Source organism: Zea mays, chromosome 3 (assembly GCF_902167145.1).
Source record: "Zea mays cultivar B73 chromosome 3, Zm-B73-REFERENCE-NAM-5.0, whole genome shotgun sequence".
NCBI classification, from domain to species: Eukaryota; Viridiplantae; Streptophyta; class Magnoliopsida; order Poales; family Poaceae; genus Zea; species Zea mays.
The window spans coordinates 84,494,268-84,518,609 of NC_050098.1; the positions used below are offsets into that span (position 1 = coordinate 84,494,268).

Here is a 24,342-nt window from a genome sequence, read left to right on the forward strand (position 1 = left end):
TAATGGGATTAGACAAAGTCAATATGGTATAACTGAAGTAAAGCACAAGGAATGACTTCGAGGCCATGATAATTTTATCCTTGCACACCAGTGCGAGCATGTCTACTATATGTCGTACCCAAATCCGAAGTTTGAAGCATGGTGGGTAGTTCATAAGGTGAACCCTAGGGAACGTTTACATACTCCTTGCACTGCTGGTTATCAATTCGAAGACGAACAGGCCGATGATGTTTATCAAGAAGAAGAATTGCTAACTACTTTTACTATCGATGAGGGTGTTGCACTGAACTCACTAGTCGTAGACCGTAACGATGTCACTACTGATGTGTGTGTTGCACCGAAACGAAAACGAAATCCAAGGAACAAAAAAGCCACATTGCGAGCTTTGGATCGAAGAAGACTCCTTGATCGTGATTCTGATGAATTTTGATGTGTAATGCAAAATTTCATATTATGTGATGTAGTATTTGATTTTTTATTAGTTCACTTAATTTTATGGAGCTAATACATTTAATGTTTTTCTATTGAACAGGATGAGTAGTAGGAAACCAAAGCGCACTGCTAGGGGGTTTCTTAATGCGGCTAGCAGGATACTCCCTGGTGCACGTTCCCTTTTCCAAGGGAGTTCTTCTAGCCAGAGCAGACAAGAGGCGTTGTTGAGACACGCTCGGCCAGAACTACGTGATACACCTATCGCTCTACAACGGACTACCGATGTAAATGTTTATGTAAATGATCTTATTTGTCAGTCACTTATGTAATTGATCTTATGTAAATGTTTATGTAAATTTTTACGTGTCTCTATTTCATGTCCATAGGAAGAGGAGGACGACGAGGAGGAGGTGCAACACCATGAGGAGGAGGACGAGCAGGCCCATGAGGAGGAGGAGGTGCAGGCCCATGAGGAGGAGGATGAGCAGGCCCATGAGGAGGAGGAGGAGGTGGGCATAGATGCTGAGGCGGATGACGATACCACCGAGGCTCCTGTCGTTCGACGAAGGGGCACTCGGAAGGGCCACTTTGTCCTACCTCCGTCAGCGCCTGCATAATCTGAAGCTCGAGTACTGATCATCCCGGTTGGTGATAGGTACTCACGTTTGGCCACTTTGTTCTTACTTATTTGTTTATTTTACACTATATATATGACATGACTTTCTTCTTTTTTTGTCATGCAGCCAATGGGAAGACACGTCATTTGACGGTCGAGGTCACCATAGACAGGTTAATCAAGTCTTAGGTAACCTCTGTCGTCTACATAACCCAGGAATTGTCACCGACCCGAAAGGTGTGGTGGTTCCTTGCACTAGCTGGTCGCACTTCGCACTAGCTCCACATGCTACATATGGAACAGCTCAAGGCGCCGTCAAGCACGACTTTTGGGTAATTTTTTTAAACTTACATTTATTAGTTGTTTCAACCTAACATTTATTAGTTGTTTTTGAACTAATTTTATTTTCGATGTTGGACAGAGAAGCTATCGTGTGGAACCTGAGGCTCAAGAGCATGCAGACCGAGTATTAGAGAAAAATGCGAAGAAGGTGTGCAGGGATGCATTTTCCAATGCTCGTCTATAGGTTGTGAACGCGTACATGAAGCGCCGAGGTCATTCTATCAACAACTTTCGACAATATTCAGATGTCTACTTGACTGTAGACCAGTACATGGAGGTAAAAATCTAATTTAACAGCTCATTCAGATGTGAATGTAATTTTGAGCTAACACTTTATATGCAGGTAACTCTTCCATGGATGGAACACCGGCCGCAGGCTTACAAGGCTTTGTGTGAGATATAGGCTTCGCCCGAGTGGATTGAGAAGTCAAACAGAAATCGACATAGGCAGCGCCATCAGCAGGACGAGGACGATGATGAGGTCGTAGTCAACCATACCAATGGTGAGTATGTAGTATTCTGTTTTACTCAGAAATGAAACAGGATTGAACTCATATATTTGCAGGAGGCTCAAACTGGAGTTGTCCCGAGCCCAATCGATGTTTATAGGAGAGGGCATCGAGCGAAAAACAGTGAAATCTCCGATGAGCTGTGTAGTCAAGCGGCCGTTGAGCGTATGGTTAGTTGTTGTTTTGATTAATGTTTTCTTGCCATATAGCTATAAATTACATGTGTGTTGAACCTTCATATTGTATTGCAGGAGACATACGGGCAGAAGATGGTTAAGAAGTATGGAGAAGACTACGATTGGCGAGGAGCGCCTACCATCGACGTTGAGGTTGTGCATTCACTTGGAGGCAAGGCGCATGGATGGTATGAACTTGTGAATTGTTTTCAATAGTATTGGAACTACGACCGAATAGCTAATTTTCTTGTTCTTCAAGATATTCTATGTTTACCGGTGTTATCGATTCGACGGAGTTGCGTTCTCGTGGCAGCTCTTCGTCGCAGGCGGGCTGTGGTAGTCGCCGCTCTGTATCTAGCATGGAGGAAGCTATGAGGGAGCAGCAAGAAAAGTTTCGTGAAGAGATGCGGCAACAACAAATGGCATTTCTCCAACAGCAATCAGAGTACATGGCTGCTTACAACGCACAAGCGCAACAAGCAATGAACGTGAGTGTCTTATTTATTCTCAACACGCTCGATATTGGTTCTATAACTAATATATTATATTTGCAACAGTCTTGGTTTCCACAGCAGGCACAGCAGCAACCATTTGTTTTCCCTCAATTTCAGCCGCCAATGCCTCAGTGGGGATTACATGCTCCGCCACCTCCACCTCCACCTCAGGTTATTCAATTTAGTTAAGACTTGTCGTTTGTATCAACCTAATTTAAAATCTTTACTAAACTTGATTTTGTAGGGATCCGGGGTCATGGGCCATGTTGGGGGCCTTCGGCTTCCGAAGGTCCTCAAAAACATGATTTAACAATGTTTCTGGAGTAAATTACATTAACATGTACCTTCGGACTCGGATCAGAGCCACATTACGAAGAAGCACAAAGGTTCGCGCAGAGCCGAAGCTGTGTGTAGAAGAGCTTCGGATTAGCGGCGGAAAAGGAAACCGACTTAAAGATGAAAAACCAGATTAGACCTCGAATAGTTATCATAGAGTTATTGATAAATGTAAAGGGCATTATTGTAATTTTCCATGGGCTACGACCCGTGCCTATAAATAGGTGAACAGTATCCCTGTGCTAGAAACGCTGATTTGGTATTGGCTTTTGCGTCACACTTGTACTTTTACCTTCTTACAAGCTGAAGGTACACTTGTAATTTGTTATCATTTTTATCTTCCCGTCATAATAAAATGAAAATGAGTCGACAATAATACACAACTGTTTATGTTATCTTTATGTTTCATATGATCCCTTCTTCATTATTATATTCTAAGCTTATGAAGGTATGTCCTTCATAACCTTCGTCCAAAAATCATTATATCCTTAGGGAAATAATGCTTAAAAAAGGACGAAGGATATTAACATTTAACATTTTGTGTTGCCTTGTTCTTGATTCATAGCATTTGAGAACAAGTCCCCAACATTGGCGCCCACCTCCGGTGAACTCACTTCCATTTTTTGAATCTTGAACACTTTCGGCAAGCTTCACCTTCGTCATGCCGCCGAAAAAAGCTTCAGCGACAGGGGCTGGTACTTTACAGCCGCTGGATCCCAATCAGGATGTCCTTTCTCTCAGAGAGGCCCAAAGCCAGAAGAGGAAGGCTGTTAGTCCAACACCTCCGGAGGATGACCTAGATCAGGAGATCCAAAACCTAGAGATCCTTCAGCAACAGGTGCAACGCAAAAGGAGAAGATGGCTCGTCTAGCTGATCTTCAGAGACAGATAGACGAAGCTTCTGAAGAGGTTCGTCATCTTGTTCAAGATGATCAAAGCCGAAGGCCTCCACGCAGAGAGCTTCATCAGGAAGGCTTCCATAATGAGGATGACTGGTACGAAGATTTCCATCATGGAAACTGTTCTTTTGATGATGCTTCTCCTCTCTCAACAGAATTGCAGGCTACACCATGGCCACAGTCTTACAAGCCACCCCAACTCCCCGTGTATGACGGTCACACGGATCCGAAGCAATTCCTAATGAGCTATGAGGCAACCATATCTTCGTATGGTGGCAATACGGCAGTCATGGCAAAATCTTTTGTCATGGCCGTCAGGAGTGTTGCTCAGACTTGGTACTCTTCTCTTCGGCCAGGGACAATCACTTCTTGGCAGAAATTAAAGGATATGCTGATAACTAGCTTCCAAGGGTTTCAGATGAAGCCAGTCACCGCTCAGGCTCTCTTCCAGTGTACCCAGGACCATGAAGAGTACCTTCAGGCGTATGTCCGGAGGTTTCTGCGCCTGAGGGCACAAGCGCCAACAGTGCCCAATGAAATTGTCATTGAGGCCATGATTAAGGGGCTTCGGCCGGGACCATCAGCGCAGTACTTTGCCAGGAAGCCACCACAAACATTGGAGAAGCTGCTCTAGAAAATGGACGAATATATTCGAGCTGACAATGACTTCCGCCAAAGAAGGGAGGAAGCATTCAGGTTCTCTGAAATGACCAGGGGCTTCGGAGGAAGATTTCACCCGAGGCATGTTAGGTCAATCCATAACTCTGCTCAAACTGATGATCGAGGGAGCCAGCAGCAAAGGCCACAACACTCTTCACAAGCTTCGGCCCAACAGCAGAGTTCTTTTCGGCCGCCAGCGCCAAGGGGCAGAGGCGCCAGGGGCTTCGGGGGAAGGTTCGGAGACCAGCCAATAAAAATATATTGCCTATTCTGTGGTGAAGACAAGGGCCACACTACCAGGATGTGCCATGTTACCATCCAGAAGCAGAAAGAAATAGCGGAAGCAGCAGCGCAGCAGAGTCAGCCGAAGCAGGTCATGCATACTGCTTCGTATCACTCACCTTATATTCCAGAATATGTAGGCAACCACCCTGCAGTTTCTGTTGCTTCGGCGAGCCAACCCCAAGCATCTTGGCAGCAACCTCCACCGCCACCGCCGATCCAGCGAGGACAACAGCCAGAAGGGAGTCAGCACAATCATCTTCAGAGGGATTTCAGAGAGGAGTCCGAAGCTCGCACAGTCAACAACACTGTGCTAGAGTCGAAGCACATCTATTGACAAATATCCTACCTCCACAGCAGTTATTTTGCATTTTGTACATTCGCTATTCCCCTTTTGTTAATAAGGAACAATTATGAAGAATTTAAATGTCTTTAATTGAATTTCAATTCCTTGTAATACTTTCGTCTTTTACCATAATAAAAATATGTTTTTTCCATAGGCTTGAGTTGCTGAAGCATACAAACTTATACTGATTTGAAGGACCTTTGTATTATCAAAAATTTGATCTAACAGACACAGTACAAATTGTTCGAAGTAGTAAAAAGTCGTTCCTAAGGGAGCGCAGTGTAAGTTTTCTAAGCATACAGCGAAAAATAAACGCTGATTCCGCTGAAAGTAAAAGGCGAAGAAGCTCCTAAGGGAGGCTTACAGCGAAAAATAAACGCTGATTCCGCTGAAAGTAAAAGGCGAAGAAGCTCCTAAGGGAGGCTTACAGCGAAAAATAAACGCTGATTCCGCTGAAAGTAAAAGGCGAAGAAGCTCCTAAGGGAGGCTTACAGCGAAAAATAAACGCTGATTCCGCAGAAAGTAAAAGGCGAAGAAGCTCCTAAGGGAGGCTTACAGCGAAAAGTCAGCGCTGATATAAAAAGTGTGTGTGCTTTATTACAGGGATATGTATCTGCGGCACAAATATCATTTTGCATAACATAACATCATCACATCATTTTGCATAACATAAGCATCATACAGCATAATGCATCTGGAACAAGAAGGGGATACAGTGTTGACCTTCGGAACATATTTTGGAAAAGAGAAAATCATGCAAAGGCACAAGACAAATCTTTTTTGCAGCTTCGAACAATATTTCACGAAGCTTGGACATTTTTTCATCAGAGAAGTAAGCAAATTCTTATGGTATAGAAAGGATTTTCTTCACGAAGCATGAAAAGAAGGGAAGGTGTTTTTTCGCCGAAGGCTCAAAAAATGGTACGTATGCAAAGTTTCATGCATCGTAAAGAATTAAACTATAAATAGATTGTATATTACATTTAAAGTTACAATATATTACATATTTTTAAGTTTCAAATGTTTCCACAATGGCATTCAATCCTCTTTAAGTACTATCTCTGCAGCTTCGTTCAATATTTGGTTGACAACCTTGTCCATAATGGCTTCGGCCATTTTTCTAATTTCATCGTCCCTCTTCGGGTGGGGGCCCGGAGATGCCTCAGCAGCTTCTGAGGGAAGAAAAGATACGGCTATATTACTATTACAAACCGAGAACAGAGTCTGGAATTAAAAATTACAACATGATAAAAACCGCTAATTAATACCTATGTGCCCTTCGGGCTCTGTACTTTTCTCGGCAGCTTCCGCTACTTTTCTAGCATCATGGATGCCTTTTTCACTCCTTTGGATAATTTCTTGCGCCAATTCTCGGCCGCCGTTATCCCAGATATCGGTGAAGAATTTCCCGCCGACCATGCTTGCTTCGGGTGAGGGGTCTTTAATGTCGTCAGTAGACAAAGTAGCTTCGGACTGCGCTAAGGATTTTACATGCACGCAGCCTTTCTTCTCCAAAACAGTAGCAATTCCTCTAGCACCCGAAAAAGCACAGATGTCGCCGTGGCTGTTCAGAATTTCCTTCAAGGCCTCTGCTTCGTGACTGATCCATTCCATTGGACCTTCAGGATTGCCTCTTGAAAAATTCTCTTCGCTAGAGAATGCACCAACACTGGCGAAGCTGGATTTTATTTTCTTGACGCACTCTATGGATTTAACATAGCATTTTCTCTGGGATGCACGAAGCTCCTTAACACTTATCTCCAAATGATTGGCCAATTGGTCACTAAGCTCTCGTTTTGTCTCTTCAAGTATACGTTCTTCTTTAGCTCTAGCTAGTTGCTTCTGAAGATCTTTAATTTCACGTTTTTGAGCTTCGGCCTGGGCCTTCGAAGCAGCTTCGTCCTTTTTTACCTTGTCTACCAATGTAAGCAGAATTTTATCTTTTTCCAAAGCTTTGTTTCTCAGTTTAATAACTTCTGATCGAAGGTTGTTGAACGCAATTTCATAGCTCTCGTCTTCGGCACTCTTTTGTGCTCTCAATGCGTTGCTTAGAATTAAACCCTATATGAAAAAGAGTTCGAATAAGAATAAAAGAATGAATTACGAATTATAAAATTTCCAAATGTCTAATTCCCATACCTTCAGGCTATTATACGCAAGGCTATCCGCGAGATCTTCTTTCGTCATAGCGCATAAGCCAGCTTCGAGCTTCGGAAACCCCATACTTCTAGCCATCTCCCGACAGACGGATAATTCTTTGTTGTCTGGGAGGCAGTATAGGAAATCTTCTTCGTTCGTCCCATTGAACACTAGTGCCCCCTTCAGATATTTCAGTTCTTTGGCATAGTGGTTAGCTTCAAAAATTTCTTCTTCAGATAACTTTTTCCCCAAAGCATGTCGCACGATATAGTCATATATTTTGGAAGATGCTTCGGGGACGGCGGTATCAATTTCTTCGACCGAAGCTGGCTCTGACATTTTCATTTCTTCGGTTGCCTTTACAATCTTTACTTCTTCTGCTTTTGAAGGTATTACCTTGGTTGGTTCTGAGGGCCCAGTTTCAACTCCAGTCTGTTGCTTCGGAGCTTCAGCAACAGACACTTCAGCAAGTGCCTCAGAAGTTTCAGCAGTTTTCTTTGGGGCTGTGCTTGGAAGTTTAATTGTTTCCAAAACATCTAACACATTAACCATTCTTTTCCTTTTTGGGGTCACTGTCGACCCCTTCTTAATTTTTGATGCCTCAATTTCTTCTAAAGGACTTAAAATTCCCGATGCCTTCACTCCCTCAGCTGATGCTTTCGCTTCTTCCGTCTCTGGTTCTTTTATCTTTTCTGTCGCTGGCACTTCGGCCATTTCTGCGACTTCTGGTAGCAGAGTTGGCTCTTCAGCCTCGGTGGCCGAAGAGGTCTCTCCGGTGAATTCAGGCACCGAGGCTGGTTCAATATAGTGTGGCCGATGTGTGAGAACCTTTATCCTTTTTCTCTTCGGTGCTGGCTCACTAGGAGCAGCTGCAGCTTCTTCTTTCGCAGAAGTTGTGCCTTTTCTTTTCTGCCCTCGAATCGGATAACGATAGTCGGGGTAGACGAACCCGATTGCATCAAATACCCGGTTGAGTCTTTTCCTTTTTTGGCCTCCGAAGGCCGCTGACAATGCAGTGTCTTCGGCCTTCGAATATACCCAAGCAATTCGTCACTTACAGTCTCAATACTCTTTAACCAATCATCATCTGGCTCAACAAACTTGTCTCCGTACTCGAATGTATACTTCAACCGGACTAGCCCACCTTCGTCAGTTTCTTTAACAGTTTCTTTCGGCATTTCCCAATTATCTGCAAGAGGCCACACTCTGAAGGCAATGTGTTCTTGAGTTAAATCCCTTGTACCAATAAAGGAGCAAACAACTCCGAAGGCTCTCTGGCATTCTTCGGCTGCTTCATTCATTTCCACCTTCGGCCTTCGCAGGCCGAAGCGTTGCCAGATGGGATGCATAATGATCTTCTTTATATCCTCTCGAGATTTCAAGTCATTTTCACGTAAAACCATTCCGTCATCCAGTCGCCAGGCCATCTCTTTCGAAAGGTCGGCACTGGGCAGCTTGACCCAGACCGAGAGCCGAAGCTGTAGCAGCCAAAGTTGTTGTGATATTGTTCCTTACCCCAGGGTTTTGTCTCGTATAACAATTCGTGCATGTTGCAGAAGCTTTTTGCATTAGGTTCCAAGCCTTGGCTCCTCACAGTCCACACAAAGATATTCATCCTTATGATTGCTTCAGGGATAAGTTGGTGAAGATGGATTTCAAATATCTTCAGTACCTCCACAACAAAACGGCTCAGGGGAAATCGAAGTCCAGCTTTCAAGAAGCTTCGAAATATTACGACTTCATTTTCCTCAGGAGTTGGGCAAGTCTTCTCTCCTTCGTCGGCCCTTACAACAGACAAATCCCGGAAATATCTTCCCCTCATGTTGACAAGATGATTTTCATTAATACTTGATTTGCCGAAAACCGCATGGCTTGGCCGCCAAGGTCGATCTTCGGAGTCTTCACCACCACTATCCGCACCATAACTGTCGCTATCATCAGTATCTTCAGATAAACCTTCCAAAATTTCTTTAGTGATCTTTTCTGTATTAGTCTTCGACATAGATCGAAGAAAACCCAGATGCATCTCTTCAGAAAGACTCAACTTCATTTCGGCAGCAACCTTCTTCTCCTCAGACATCCCTTCGGAATTTTTGCCTCTCGCTTCCGAAGCTTAAAACTAGGGAGGCAACCAAATGTTGATAGGCAGAAAACTATTTGAGCAGGTAAAACAGATGGCAAGAAAGCGTGCCGAGTAAATTGTGGCGAGCCCGTATTTATAAACCCATTATGTCGGAGACTGGAGGGCCCCATTTGCCAATGACTGTTGCTATTCTAGCAAAAGGAAGGTGTTTTTTCGGACCTTCGGCTTATAGCCTTCGTCCATTTCGCAATCTGAATTTATCATTCTGACAAATTAATATTGCGAGGGGCTACTGTTGGGGGCCTTCGGCTTCCGAAGGTCCTCAAAAACATGATTTAACAATGTTTATGGAGTAAATTACATTAACAGGTACCTTCAGACTCGGATCAGAGCCACGGTACGAAGAAGCACAAAGGTTCGCGCAGAGCCGAAGCTGTGTGTAGAAGAGCTTCGGATTAGCGGCGGAAAAGGAAACCGACTTAAAGATGAAAAACCAGATTAGACCTCGAAGAGTTATCATAGAGTTATTGATAAATGTAAAGGGCATTATTGTAATTTTCCATGGGCTGCGACCCATGCCTATAAATAGGTGAACAGTATCCCTGTGCTGGACACGCTGATTTGGCATTGGCTTTTGCGTCACACTTGTACTTTTACCTTCTTACGAGCTGAAGGTACACTTGTAATTTGATATCATTTTTATCTTCCCGTCATAATAAAATGAAAATGAGTCGACAATAATACACAACTGTTTATGTTATCTTTATGTTTCATATGATCCCTTCTTCATTATTATATTCTAAGCTTATGAAGGTATGTCCTTCATAACCTTCGTCCAAAAATCATTATATCCTTAGGGAAATAATGCTTAAAAGGACGAAGGATATTAACATTTAACATTTTGTGTTGCCTTGTTCTTGATTCATAGCATTTGAGAACAAGTCCCCAACAGGCCACAACACGCCACCACCGGTCATACCAGCACCAGGAGGAGCTTATGCAGGGGAGGGAGCTTATGCAGGAGAGGTTAGTTTGAGAAACAATTTGTTTGAATAGTCGTTATACATGTAATCAATGCCGTTATTAATATCTTCTTTTTTCTTTAGGATCCAAACCCCGTCACACGACTTCGTCAACCAGTTCTTGGCTTCTGGAGGTAGTGGACACAACTCCAACGACCCCGAAATGTGATTAAGTTAGCTTTTGTGCCACACTGTGCGTTGTAATGAACTATTTGTTGATTTTATGTTTGTATGGACTATTTGTGGACTTTATATTTGTATGGACTCAAGTTTTATGTTGTGAACTCAAGTATGAATTTTTTGTTATTTTATGAAATTTCTATTATTGTACGAATTTTGTATGAAATTCTGTTATTTTTCGCATTTTTTCAATTTTTTTGCTCTAAAATTATTAATTTTCGGCGGCCTCCCTGGCCGCCAAAAATAAGAAAACTATTTTCGGCAGGTTTAATTTTCGGCGGCTGGCAACGTGGTCGCCGGACATTATTTGTTATTTTCGGCGACCAGAAAGTCAGCCGCCGAAAACAGCTTATTTTCGGCGGCCAGACCCCGGCCGCCGAAACTAAGGCCTTATTTTCGGTCGTTTTTTTTTGGCGGCCAGAAGCCGCCGAAAATAAGCCGTTTGCCGCCGAAAATAGCTTATTTTCGGCGGGAAGGGGCTTATTTTCGGCGGCTTCTGGCCGCCGAAAATGCCTGTAGCTCTTGTAGTGTAACGCATCTGCCACAACATTAGCTTTGCCTGGGTGATAGTGAATGTCTAATTCATAATCCTTTATCAGCTCGAGCCATCTCCTTTGTCTCATATTCAGCTCTGACTAGGTAAAGATGTACTTCAAACTTTTATGATCTGTATAAATGTGATAGACATTCCCAAGCAGATAATGACGCCATATTTTTTTGGGCATGAACCACCGCAGCTAACTCCAGGTCATGAGTTGGATAATGTTCCTCATGCCGGCGCAACTGTCTTGAAGCATAAAATATTACTCGGCCCTCTTGCATTAGAACACAGCCGAGACCACTGCCTGATGCGTCACAATACATATCAAAGGGCTTTTCAATGTCCGGTTGAGCCAATACCGGAGCAGTGGTTAATAACACTTTTAGCTGCTCAAAGGCTTCATTACATTTTGAAAACCAATTAAATTTAGTATCATTCTTCAATAAACTTGTGATTGGTTTCACAAGCTTGGAAAAATCTGGAATAAATCGGCGGTAATAACCAGCCAGTCCAAGGAAACTTTAGACTTGATGTACAGTGGTTGGGGGTTTCCACTCCAAAATATCCGTGACTTTGCTGGGATCCACCGCAATCCCCTTGGCAGATAATACATGTCCCAGAAATTGGATCTCCTCCAGCTAGAATGCGCACTTACTGAACTTAGCATATAATTGGTGTTCCCTTAAGCGCGTTAATACGATCTGCAAGTGCTGAGCATGCTCCTCTTCATTCTTGGAGTATATTAAGATATCGTCAATGAATACCACCACAAATTTGTCCAACTCGGGCATAAATACCGAGTGTTGGGGACTTGTTCTCAAATGCTATGAATCAAGAACAAGGCAACACAAAATGTTAAATATCAAAACCCTTTGTCCTTTGGATCATTATTTCCCTTCGGATATAATAGATTTCGGACGAAGGTCATGAAGGACAAACCTTCATGATCATGATAAAAGATAAGGAACATTCAAACACAGAATACAGAAAATAACATAATCTCTGTAAACATTGTTATTAATTTATTTTTACTTATATTACTTATGTAAACAACGGTAAATTACAAATGTACCTTCGGCTTGAAGGAATGTGAATACAGGTGTGATGCAAAAGCAAATGCCAAATCAGCGTGAACAGTACAAGAATACTGTTCACCTATTTATAGGCACGGGTCGTAGCCCATGCAAAATTACATTAATACCCATTACATTTAACAATAACTCTATAATAATTATTCGAGGTCTAATTTGACTTTTCATCTTTAAGTCGGTTCCCCTTTTCTGCCGTTATGCCGAAGCTTTTCTGCACATAGCTTCGTGATCGTCTTATCCTTCGTCGTGATCGCCTTTCGTCCCAGTCAAGCTTCGTCTTTAACCGTGCTTTTGTATACCCGCAATCTAACTTCGAAGGTACCTGTTTACATATTTCTCTTGGAAAACATTGTCAAATCATGTTTTTGAGGACCTTCGGAAGCCGAAGGCCCCCAACAATAGCCCCTCGCAATATTAATTTACTGTAAAGATAAATTTATATTGCGATACGGACGAAGGCTATGAGCCGAAGGTCCGAAAAAACACCTTTCTTTTGCTAGAATAGCAACAGTCATTGACAAGCGGGACCCTCCAGTTTTTGACATACTGGGTGTATAAATAAGGGCTCACCACAAGTTTATTTGGCACACTATCTTGCCATTTGCTCTACCTGCTCAAATAGCTCTCTGTCCATAAATATTTGACTGCCTCTCTAGATTTTAAGCTTCGAACCAAAAAGCACTTTTTTAAAAGGACTTCCGAAGGGATGTCTCAGGAAAAGAAAGTTGTTGCCGGAGTGAAGCTGAGCCTTTCTGAGGAGAAAAATCTGGGCTTCATTGAATCAATAGCAAAAACAAATACAGAGAAAATTACTAGGGAAATTTTGGAAGGCTTATCTGAAGATACTGGTGAAAGTGATAGTTATGACGCAGACAGCGGAGGTGAGGATTCCGAAGATCGACCATGGCGACCAAGCCATTCAGTCTTCGGAAAATCAACTATTGGACAAAGTCACCTTGAAAACATGAGGGGAAGATATTTTCGAGATATATCCATCGTGAGGGCAGATGACGGAGAGAAGACTGTGCCGACTCCCGAAGATAATGAAGTCGTGATCTTCCGAAGCTTTTTTAAAGCTGGGCTACGATTCCCTTTAAGCAGGTTTGTGGTAGAAGTTCTGAAAATATATCAGGTTTATCTTCATCAACTTACCCCTGAAGCAATAATAAGAATGGGAGTCTTCGTCTGGGCCGTGAAGAGCCAGAGCCTGGAACCAAGTGCGAAAAGCTTTTGCAATATACATGAGTTAGTATATGAGACGAAGCCCTGGGGTAAGGAGCAATATCATAACAACTTTGGTTGTTACAGCTTCGGTGCTTGCTCTGGATCAAGCTGTCCCGTGCCAACCTTTCGGAAGAGATGGCCCGGGGAATGGATGAAAGAATGGTTCTATTTAAAAAATTATTTGAAGGTTCGAGAAGATATTAAAGATATCATCATGTGTGAAAGGGAATTAGGCTTACACCTAGTTCCTAAATAATTTTGGTGATTGAATTGCCCAACACAAATAATTGGACTAACTAGTTTGCTCTAGTGTATAAGTTATACAGGTGTCAAAGGTTCACAACAAGCCAATTAAAGGGACCAAAGTTGGGTTCAAATTAGAGAGCTAAAGGCATCCCGAAAGGCTCCCTGGTCTGGCGCACCGGACTGTCCGGTGGCGCACCGGACAGTGTCTGGTGCACCAGGGGACTTCGCCCAGAACTCCTCAGCCTCGGGAAATGCTCAGAGCCGGCGCGCTATAATTCACCGGACTGTCCGGTGTACACCGGACAGTGTCCGGTGCTCCAAGAGGACGCGGCTCTGGAACTTGGCAGCCTCGGGAATCTGTAGCGGCGGCTCCGCTATAATTCACCGGACATGTCCGGTGTACACCGGACTGTCCGGTGTAACAGCGGGGCAACGGCTACTTCGCGCCAACGGTCGCCTGCAACAGCAATTAATGCGCGCCAGAGCGCGCAGGCGTCAGGCACGCCCATGCTGGCGCACCGGACACTTTACAGTACATGTCCGGTGCGCCACCGGACATCGAGGCGGGCCCAGAAGACAGAACTCCAACGGTCGAATCGCAACGGTTTTGGTGACGTGGCTGGCGCACCGGACATGTCCGGTGTGCACCGGACTGTCCGGTGCACCATACGACAGACAGCCTCCACCAACGGTCATGTTTGGTGGTTGGGGCTATAAATACTCCAACCACCCCATCATTCATTGCATCCAAGTTTTCCTGCTTCCAACCACTATACAAGAGCTAGCATTCATTGCAAAGCACACCAAAAGAGATCAAATCCTCTCCCAACTCCACACAAAGCCTTAGTGACTAGAGAGAGTGATTTGTAGTGTTCATTTGAGCTCTTGCGCTTGGATCGCTTCTTTTCTTTGGCATTCTTTCTTGTGATCAACACTCACATGTAATTGAGGCAAGAGACACCAATTGTGTGGTGGTCCTTGCGGGAAGTTTGATTCCCAAGTGATTTGAGAAGAGAAGCTCACTCGGTCCGAGGGACCGTTTGAGAGAGGGAAAGGGTTGAAAGAGACCCGGTCTTTGTGACCACCTCAACGGGGAGTAGGTTTGCGAGAACCGAACCTCGGTAAAACAAATCCTTGTGTCACACTCCTTATTTGCTCGAGATTTGTTTTGCACCCTCTCTCGCGGACTCGTTTTTGATTTCTAACGCTAACCCGGCTTGTAGTTGTGTTTATCTTTGTAAATTTCAGTTTCGCCCTATTCACCCCCCCCTCTAGGCGACTATCAATTGGTATCAGAGCCCGGTGCTTCATTAGAGCCTAACCGCTCGAAGTGATGTCGGGAGATCACGCCAAGAAGGAGATGGAGACCGGCGAAAAGCCCACTACAAGCCACGGGAGCGTTTCATCGGAAGAGTCCCGCACCAAGAGGAAGGAGAAGAAGAAGGACTCCTCCAAAAGGAAGGAGAAGAAGAAGGACTCCTCCAAAGGGAAGGAGAAGAAATCTTCTTCACACCACAAAGAGAAGAAGGAGAAGTCCTCTTCCCACAAGCCGCATCGGAGTGAGGACAAGAAAAAGAGGATGAGGAAGGTGGTCTACTATGAGACCGATTCTTCATCGGCATCCACCTCCGGCTCCGACGCGACGTCCGTCACTTCTAAGCGCCAAGAGCGTAAGAAGTATAGTAAGATTCCCCTACGCTACCCTCGCATTTCCAAACATACACCTTTACTTTCCGTCCCATTAGGCAAACCACCAACTTTTGATGGTGAAGATTACGCTAGGTGGAGTGATTTAATGCGATTTCATCTAACCTCACTCCACAAAAGTATATGGGATGTTGTTGAGTTTGGTGCACAGGTACCATCCGTAGGGGATGAAGACTATGATGTGGATGAAGTAGCCCAAATCGAGCACTTCAACTCCCAAGCCACAACCATACTCCTTGCCTCTCTAAGTAGAGAGGAATATAACAAGGTGCAAGGGTTGAAGAATGCAAAGGAGATTTGGGATCTACTCAAGACCGCGCACGAGGGTGATGAACTCACCAAGATCACCAAGCGGGAAACGATCGAGGGGGAGCTCGGTCGCTTCCGTCTTCGCCAAGGGGAGGAGCCACAAGATATGTACAACCGGCTCAAAACCTTGGTGAACCAAGTGCGCAACCTTGGGAGCAAGAAATGGGATGACCACGAGGTGGTTAAGGTTATTCTTAGATCACTCATCTTCCTTAACCCCACTCAAGTTCAATTAATTCGTGGTAATCCTAGATATACACTAATGACCCCCGAGGAAGTTATCAGGAATTTTGTGAGCTTTGAATGTATGATCAAGGGCTCAAAGAAGATCAACGAGCTTGATGATTCCTCCACGTCCGAAGCACAACCGGTGGCTTTCAAGGCGACGGAGGAGAAGAAGGAAGAGTCTACACCAAGTAGACAACCAATCGACGCTTCAAAGCTCGACAACGAGGAGATGGCTTTAATCATCAAAAGCTTTCACCAAATCCTCAAGCAACGGAAGGGGAAGGATTACAAATCCCGTTCCAAGAAGGTTTGCTACAAGTGTGGTAAGCCCAGTCACTTTATTGCTAAATGTCCATTATCAAGTGACAGTGACAGGGATAACGACAAGAAGGGCAAGAGGAAAGAAAAGAAGAGGTACCACAAGAAGAGGGGCGGCGATGCCCACGTGTGCTGCGAATGGGACTCCGACGAAAGCTCCACCGACTCCTCCGACGACGAGGACGCCGCCAACATCGCCGTCACCAAGGGACTCCTCTTCCCCAACGTCGGCCACAAGTGCCTCATGGCAAAGGACGGCAAAAAGAAGAAGGTTAAATCTAAATCCTCCACTAGATATGAGTCCTCTATTGATGATAATGCTAGTGATGAGGAAGATAATTTGCGTACCCTTTTTGCCAACCTTAACATGGAACAAAAAGAAAAATTAAATGAATTAATTAGTGCTATCCATGAAAAGGATGACCTTTTGGATTCCCAAGAGGACATCCTAATTAAGGAAAATAAGAAACATGTTAAGGTTAAAAATGCTTATGCTCTAGAAATTGAGAAATGTGAAAAATTATCTAGTGAGCTAAGCACTTGCCATGAGACAATAGACAACCTTAGAAATGAAAATGCTAATTTGTTAGCTAAGGTTGATTCTCATGTTTGTAATGTTTCAATTACCAATTCTAAAAATAATGATGATGATTTACTTGCTAGGATTGAAGAATTGAACATTTCTCTTGCTAGCCTTAGGATTGAAAAAGAAAAATTGCTTGCTAAGGCTAAAGATTTTGATGTTTGCAATGCTACTATTTCCGACCTTAGAACTAAGAATGACATGTTACATGCTAAGGTCGTAGAATTAAAATCTTGCAAACCCTCTACATCTATCGTTGAGCATGTATCTATTTGTACTAGATATAGAGATATTTATATCAATGCTATTCATGATCACATGTCTTTAATTAAACAACAAAATGATCATATAGCAAAATTAGATGCTAAAATTGCCGAGCATAACTTAGAAAATGAAAATTTTAAATTTGCTAGAAGTATGCTCTATAGTGGGAGACGCCCTGGCATCAAGGATGGCATTGGCTTCCAAAGGGGAGACAATGTCAAACTTAATGCCCCTCCTAAAAGATTGTCTAACTTTGTTAAGGGCAAGACTCCCATGCCTACGGATAACGAGGGTTACATTTTATACCCTGCCGGTTATCCCGAGGACAAAATTAGGAGAATTCATTCTAGGAAGTCTCACTCTGGTTCTAACCATGCTTTTATGTATAAGGGTGAGACATCTAGCTCTAGGCAACCAACCCGTGCTAAGTTGCCTAAGAAGAAAACTCCTAGTGCATCAAATGAACATAGTCTTTCATTTAAAACTTTTGATGCTTCTTATGTTTTGACTAACAAATCCGGCAAGGTAGTTGCCAAGTTTGTTGGGGGCAAACACAAGGGATCAAAGACTTGTGTTTGGGTACCCAAAGTTCTTGTTTCTAATGCCAAAGGACCCAAAACCGTTTGGGTACCTAAAGTCAAGAACTAAAATTGTTTTGTAGGTTTATGCATCCGGGGGCTCAAGTTGGATACTCGACAGCGGATGCACAAACCATATGACAGGGGAGAAAAGGATGTTCTCCTCCTACGAGAAAAACCAAGATCCCCAACGAGCTATCACATTCTGGGATGGAAATCAAGGTTTGGTCAAAGGTCTTGGTAAAATAGCTATATCTCCTGACCATTCTATTTCCAATGTTTTTCTTGTAGATTCATTAGATTACAATTTGCTTTCTGTATCTCAATTATGCAAAATGGGTACAACTGTCTTTTCACTGATGTAGGTGTCACTGTCTTTAGAAGAAGTGATGATTCAATAGCATTTAAGGGAGTGTTAGAGGGTCAGCTATACTTGGTAGATTTTGATAGAGCTGAACTCGACACTTGCTTAATTGCTAAGACTAACATGGGCTGGCTCTGGCATCGCCGACTAGCACATGTTGGGATGAAGAATCTTCACAAGCTTCTAAAGGGAGAACACATTTTAGGACTAACAAATGTTCATTTTGAGAAAGACAGGGTTTGTAGCGCATGCCAAGCAGGAAAGCAAGTTGGTGCCCATCATCCACACAAGAACATCATGACGACCGACAGGCCGCTTGAGCTACTCCACATGGATCTATTCGGCCCGATTGCTTACATAAGCATCGGCGGGAGTAAGTATTGTCTTGTAATAGTGGATGCTTATTCTCGCTTCACTTGGATGTTCTTTTTGCAGGAAAAATCTCAAACCCAAGAAACCTTAAAGGGATTCTTAAGACGAGCTCAAAACGAGTTTGGCTTAAGGATCAAGAAAATTAGAAGCGACAACGGGACGGAGTTCAAGAACTCTCAAATCGAAGGCTTCCTTGAGGAGGAGGGCATCAAGCATGAGTTATCCTCTCCCTACACGCCACAACAAAATGGTGTAGTGGAGAGGAAGAATCGAACTCTATTGGACATGGCAAGGCACTACAAGAAACTAATTAATGTTCGTGGGTTAATTTAAGAATGTGGGTACCCACGTTCTTAATTGAGTTACATTCGTGGGTTATGTTAAGAACGTGGGTACCCACGTTCTTAAATTAAATTCGTGAGACTATGATAAAACCGTCGAACTTATCGTATTAGGAACGTGGGTACCCACGTTTTTATATTAAATTCGTGAGCCACGTGGACACCGTCGAACTAAACCCAAAAACCTAAATCTCTCGGCCCGCGTCTTTCTTCTTTCCCTCTGACTACCGCGCGCGCCCGCAGCTAGCTGCTAGCCACGTGCTCGCCGCTACCTGCCCGCCGCCACCGCCCCACGCGCGCCCCGCCGGCCCACCGCGCGCCGGCTCGCGCGCCGCCCAGCACGCCGCCACCCCACGACCATGCCTCCGCCTCCCCTCCCCCTCCGAGTTGTCACTACCACACTGGCCCCGCCCGACGCTCCCCTCGTGTTGCCCACGCCCCCGTCCCGTCCCTCCCCTCGTGTTGCCCGCCCCACCCCCTAGCCTCCGCCCGCCGTGCCGCGACAGACGCCCCTAGCCTCCGCTCGCCGCGCTGCCCCGTTTGTAGCCCCTCCCATAGGAAGGGTAGAGCCATCCGCGTGGTTCTTCTTGTCACCCCGCGATGGGAACCACCCTAGCCCCTTTCTTCTCCCTCTCTATCCATCCTCGACCCCTCTCCCGTAATCCAAGGAAGGGCAGAGCTCAACCAAGGTGCTCCCGGCATCAGGCGCAGCGATAGATCGGATCTTGGCGAAGAGTACGCTTGGAGCACCTCTACCCCCCTCCACGATGGTGGCCGGGTACTCGGCGACCGTGACCGGGAAGCCGATTTGATATCGTTTTGGAGGTGAGGTGGGGGTGATTCGAATGCTCCAAGGACTTCATGACTTTGTTTTCGGTTGTTCTGATTCGTTCTTGGCTGTTTTCATTGTTCAAAGGGTCTACATCCTCGCGGCATGCTTGGTGGCTGGACTTTCCCTCACCTCTATCCCCTCCAGGACTTGGCAACCGTGGCCCAATTCGCCACCCGCGTGACCGGGGACACCGCCGCCCTTGAGTGCCTCTAGCTGTTGCTGCTACGGGCTGGAGCTCCAGCTCTCTCAAAAAACATTGTTGTAGACAATTTTTTTATCGCAGCCGAGCACAAACACAAAATCACTATTTAGTTGGCCAATATATAGTTACTAGGCCAAGCCCAGTCATTTCACTCTTTTTACTCCTGCAGATGTACTCGGTTTCAGATAGTGGAACTGCTTTTATTTGCATCGTCAACAACTGCAGAACCAATATTGACACCTTGGGTACATTATTTGAACCTTCAAACTGTGATATTTCTTGGATCTCCTTTATTTCAGCACATATGAAATGATGTGACAAATCCCTGCTCGTCTCATAGCCATTGATATGGGCACTTGATGATATGGAAAATGGCAACGCTCAAATCGAAGTTTCCATGGAAGAAGTAACCAAGGCTCACACCCAGAAGATAAAGGTCTTTCATTCATCGATATTGCTATTATCCTTCACGACTGCTGCCTAATGGAACGAAAGCTTGTTTGATTATCTTGGCATGTATATGGTAACTCCCACAAACTAGACTATGCCTTTTGAGATTAGTTTAATTTCACCCAATGCATTACCACACATGATAGCTGGCTTGGCTTGATTGCCGGTCATCACCATCAAACTAAGAACTTCAACAAGAAATAGTTGGTTATCTTGTCTTTCTTCTGTTAGCATGTTCTTCGAAAGATTAAATAGCTGCAAAATGATACGCAGATCTTCGAAAATCGTGTCCATGAAGTGGGGAGAGAGAGACAAATATTTGTGGATTCCTTCTGCAACCCTGAGCGCCTCAAGAATGAAGTTAGAGAGCTGACCTCCCGTGTGAAAGCTCTCCAGGACTAACATGTTTCTGTAGGCTGGTAAGTACAAGACAGGACATGTAGTTCCAAGTCCCTTCTAACCTTGCTTATTTTTCCTATCACATTGCTCTAAAACTCGCATGATTCCAACCATTGAAAAATGTCTCCGTGTGCCAGGTTTCACAGATCGTCATGCTTTTCTTGTGTAATGCATTGGGGAACAAACTTTTATGTCTCCTAAGGCTTAATGAACAGACTTTTATGCTTTCGTTGAATGGAGACCCTACGGGCAGGAAATGAAAAAGTTGAGGGGTCAACCAGGGGATATAAAATAAGGTCAAGACCTTTATCCAAAAAATGAAAATATTGGCTGGACACCATGACCTGACGACCAACCATATTAGTGAAATAGGAGAACCCATAACTTACATTTTTATCATAGCTTCTTGGGTGAGTGGGGTCGATTTCTCTGCAGTCGAAGTCATGGTGACTTTTGTCACTGAAAGGTGAGGTGAGCCTGACCTTGAGGCATCCGAAATAGGTTGGGAAGTAGTAAATGGCAACCTTTTCATTACAGCTCCATAGAAGTATAGGTTATCACATATTTCTCCATGTTTGACAGACTGATAGACCGTGTTTATATTTTTTCTAATACTAGCATGTTTCTACTACGCTGTATCTTGGCTTCCTACTGGCCTGTTGGGTGTGATTTGGCTGTTAGTTTTCAGCGACCTTCCACGCATAGTTGTTTAGTAGGGAAGGTGTAAACTGGACCAATTATTTAGTATTCATCACAAGTTCCAGTATTTGCATATTTTATTTGAACTACAAATTATGAAAGGTCACCACCCATTTAACAAGTGATTGAATAGTTTGGGTCAAAAATAAACTGTAGTATCCAACACAGATGATCATGCCAGTGGCCTAATTGTTGAATTCATTAGGCCCTCGCTGCTAGGTAGGGATAATGCAAGAGCCTTAGGAGTTGATTGGTCGTGGGATGAATTTTGAACCCTTAATATTTGCAGAACTCTACCACTCTAAAGTTATCTTAGTTTTGTTGCTCCAGATTATGCCAGACTTCTCATGCTATTGCATTTTTTAATTTTGGGAATCCATTGGTTATTTTTAAATAAAAAAGATACTACATGTATTGTCTTATTGTCACAATCCCGTAGCAGTTTTCATATGTGAAGATAGTTTATTTTCTAGATAAACTTTGTCCTACATGAGTCTTATTGCCACCTTGTTGCTTACTTATCTACCATGCCTATATTTTCCAGCTGAACATATAATTTATAACAGAGAGGAACATTCCATGTCTCAGACAAACAGAGAATTGGCCATGCTTATGTAAGTCCTAAGTAAAAATGTCTTTCTCATTCAATAATTGAATATGAGGTATTTTAGCTACTACGGCATTAGGCTATGCCAATTAGTGACTTTTCTATCTACTAAAGCTCTACGAATAGAGGTATTCATTGACCTTTATCCCATTACGGTTTTCCAAGCTAAACCTGTCTCTTGTCTGATTTCTTGTGTTTTTTATCTACTGTTTATTTTATAATGAATAAAAACTATTAACTACTTGTTATCTTATGTTGAATAATATATTTCAGCACAAATAAGATTGGATTCACACCAGAGTTTCTAGGGCGTGTGAAGCTTGTAACCTCCTTTGCATCCCTGCTCTGTGTTGGGCTCTACAACTATTTTCTGAAGGAAGTTCCTCTAAGGAAAATATTTATCGTGACAACCATTATATGTTCAGCTCTTGGGATGACACAGGTGCTCTTTATATTATATTCTTGATTGTTACTACAATTCTTTTCTATCCTTTAAACATACTGCATCGTATATATTTAGGTGCTTCTTGTAAGTGGGTTAAATCGAAAGTTTGGGATTAGTGACGAGTGGTTTTATATTGGTGATTCATTAATCATCACAGTCCTTGGTTAGGTCAGTAACATTACTGCAATGCTTAATAACAGTAGAGTTCATTTTACATGATTGCATAAAAAATGTATTCAGCTGATCATGTACCCTTTTTCGTTACATAGTGACTGTGTAACATAGTACTTTTATATGTCCATAATTTAGACTGACCACTGACAATTCAGGATCAGCTGATCTTAGTTGTGAAATGGTGTACCTGTTCTTAGGAATATGTTGACTTATTTTGAGGATAGAAGTCTCAACGTTCCATGTGTACAATGAGAGCATCATTTGCATATTAATATGAGTTAAATAATATCTAGCTTTGACACCTCCTGCCTTCAATTGCTTCCTTGAATGCAAGCTTATGTTGCTTAAGCTTTTTTCGTAGGCTTCATTTATGCCAGTCTTGGTGTTAGCTGGAAAATTGTGCCCTCCAGGAATGGAAGCCACTTTATTTGCAACTTTGATGTCCATTTCTAATGCTAGAAGTGTTACTGGTGGTCTGGTTGGTGCTGGTCTAACTCGGATATTTGGGGTCACCAGGGACACCTTTGGGAACCTACCTCTATTGATTGTCGTCTACAATCTTAGTTCGCTGCTGCCCTTACCTCTTTTAGGTCTCCTGCCAGAGGAATCAGGTGACACAGACAATGGAGAAACAAAGAATATCTGACTTGCTGAGGGTTTCATCTCTGTTTGTTCTGATTCTCAAGTATAGCATACCACAGTGTGCAGCTTCAACTCAGATATGATCCATCCAGTTGAAGTTCAAAAGATCAGTGGGGAAATATGGAAATCATACTGGAGATAAGTTCTTTGAGAGAAGCACATGAAGATGCCATAAGGAAGGCTATCAGTGCTTTTAATGTTTCTGCTGTTGGTACTAGGTCAGCTCGTTCAAAATTTGAAAAGCTTCTTCATAGTTCTCTCAAAAAGGCCTTTGAGGTGATCTTATCATTACACATCAGCTGCTTTTGAGTCAGCATGCCTTCTTATTATTTTATTTTCACATGGAACATTGATTAATGTCTGCCAATTGCTGAAGTAAATTACAATATATGAGTGGGTAGGCTAACGGTGAAGCACATGAATGCAGGACTACAATAGGAATGCTTTTCTGGAGGCTGACTTGCAATGTTCTAATAAAGTTCAGAACATGGAATCAAAGGTGCGAGCAGCATGTAACCGTTCGAATGCAAAATTAGATGACATAGTCAGGGTAAGAAAACAAAAAACTTCTCTGCTGCTGTAATTAATCGACAAGAACCTTATCCTTTATTATTGTTTATGGTAATGTCCTTGTTGCTGGATTAACTGCAGCTCCTTGATGACCTACTCACAGAGTATGAGTCAACGGCCTATGGTCCTGGAAAATGGAAAAGGCTAGCCACATTCTTATAGCAGTGGTATTCACCTCTTCAATTGTCTTGTTGGTTGATGTGGAATGATCTCATTATCTTACACAATCATTTTTTTTCCTTTGTTGGAATGATCACTGCAGTTTGGCTGGCCCTGTTCTGGACCTTTTCAGAAGACAGAGCATATAGATGCTGAAAGGAACGCCCTGAGATTGAAATGCAATTCAAGCGATGATAAGTTGGCATTGTTGAGGAAGCAGCTTGAAGCAAGCGAGAGTCACAGAGTTGAGTATGTGAGGCGCTATGAGGAAGTTCTGAATGATAAAACAGAAAATTTCCAAGGATTACTCTATTCGTATAACTGAACTTCAGGCCAAAAGTAGCAAGTTGGATGTGAACTTATGTGAATTTGTGAACTAAAAATGTGCACTATGAATGTGAACTTATGTGAATTTGTGAACTTATGTATTTAGACTTATGTGAATTTGTGAACTTATGTATTTGGACTTGTGTGAATTTGT

The 24,342-nt window shown here is 43.3% G+C and overlaps 1 long non-coding RNA gene across 1 annotated transcript; it reads left to right on the forward strand.

Annotated features, from left to right (window-relative positions):
* Positions 1-23,567: 23,567 nt before the first annotated feature.
* On the forward strand, positions 23,568-24,128 carry LOC103650243 (uncharacterized). Its single transcript, XR_002268374.2, has 3 exons — positions 23,568-23,682; positions 23,784-23,869; positions 23,965-24,128. It is a non-coding gene; the product is annotated as an uncharacterized lncRNA (long non-coding RNA).
* Positions 24,129-24,342: the final 214 nt, after the last annotated feature.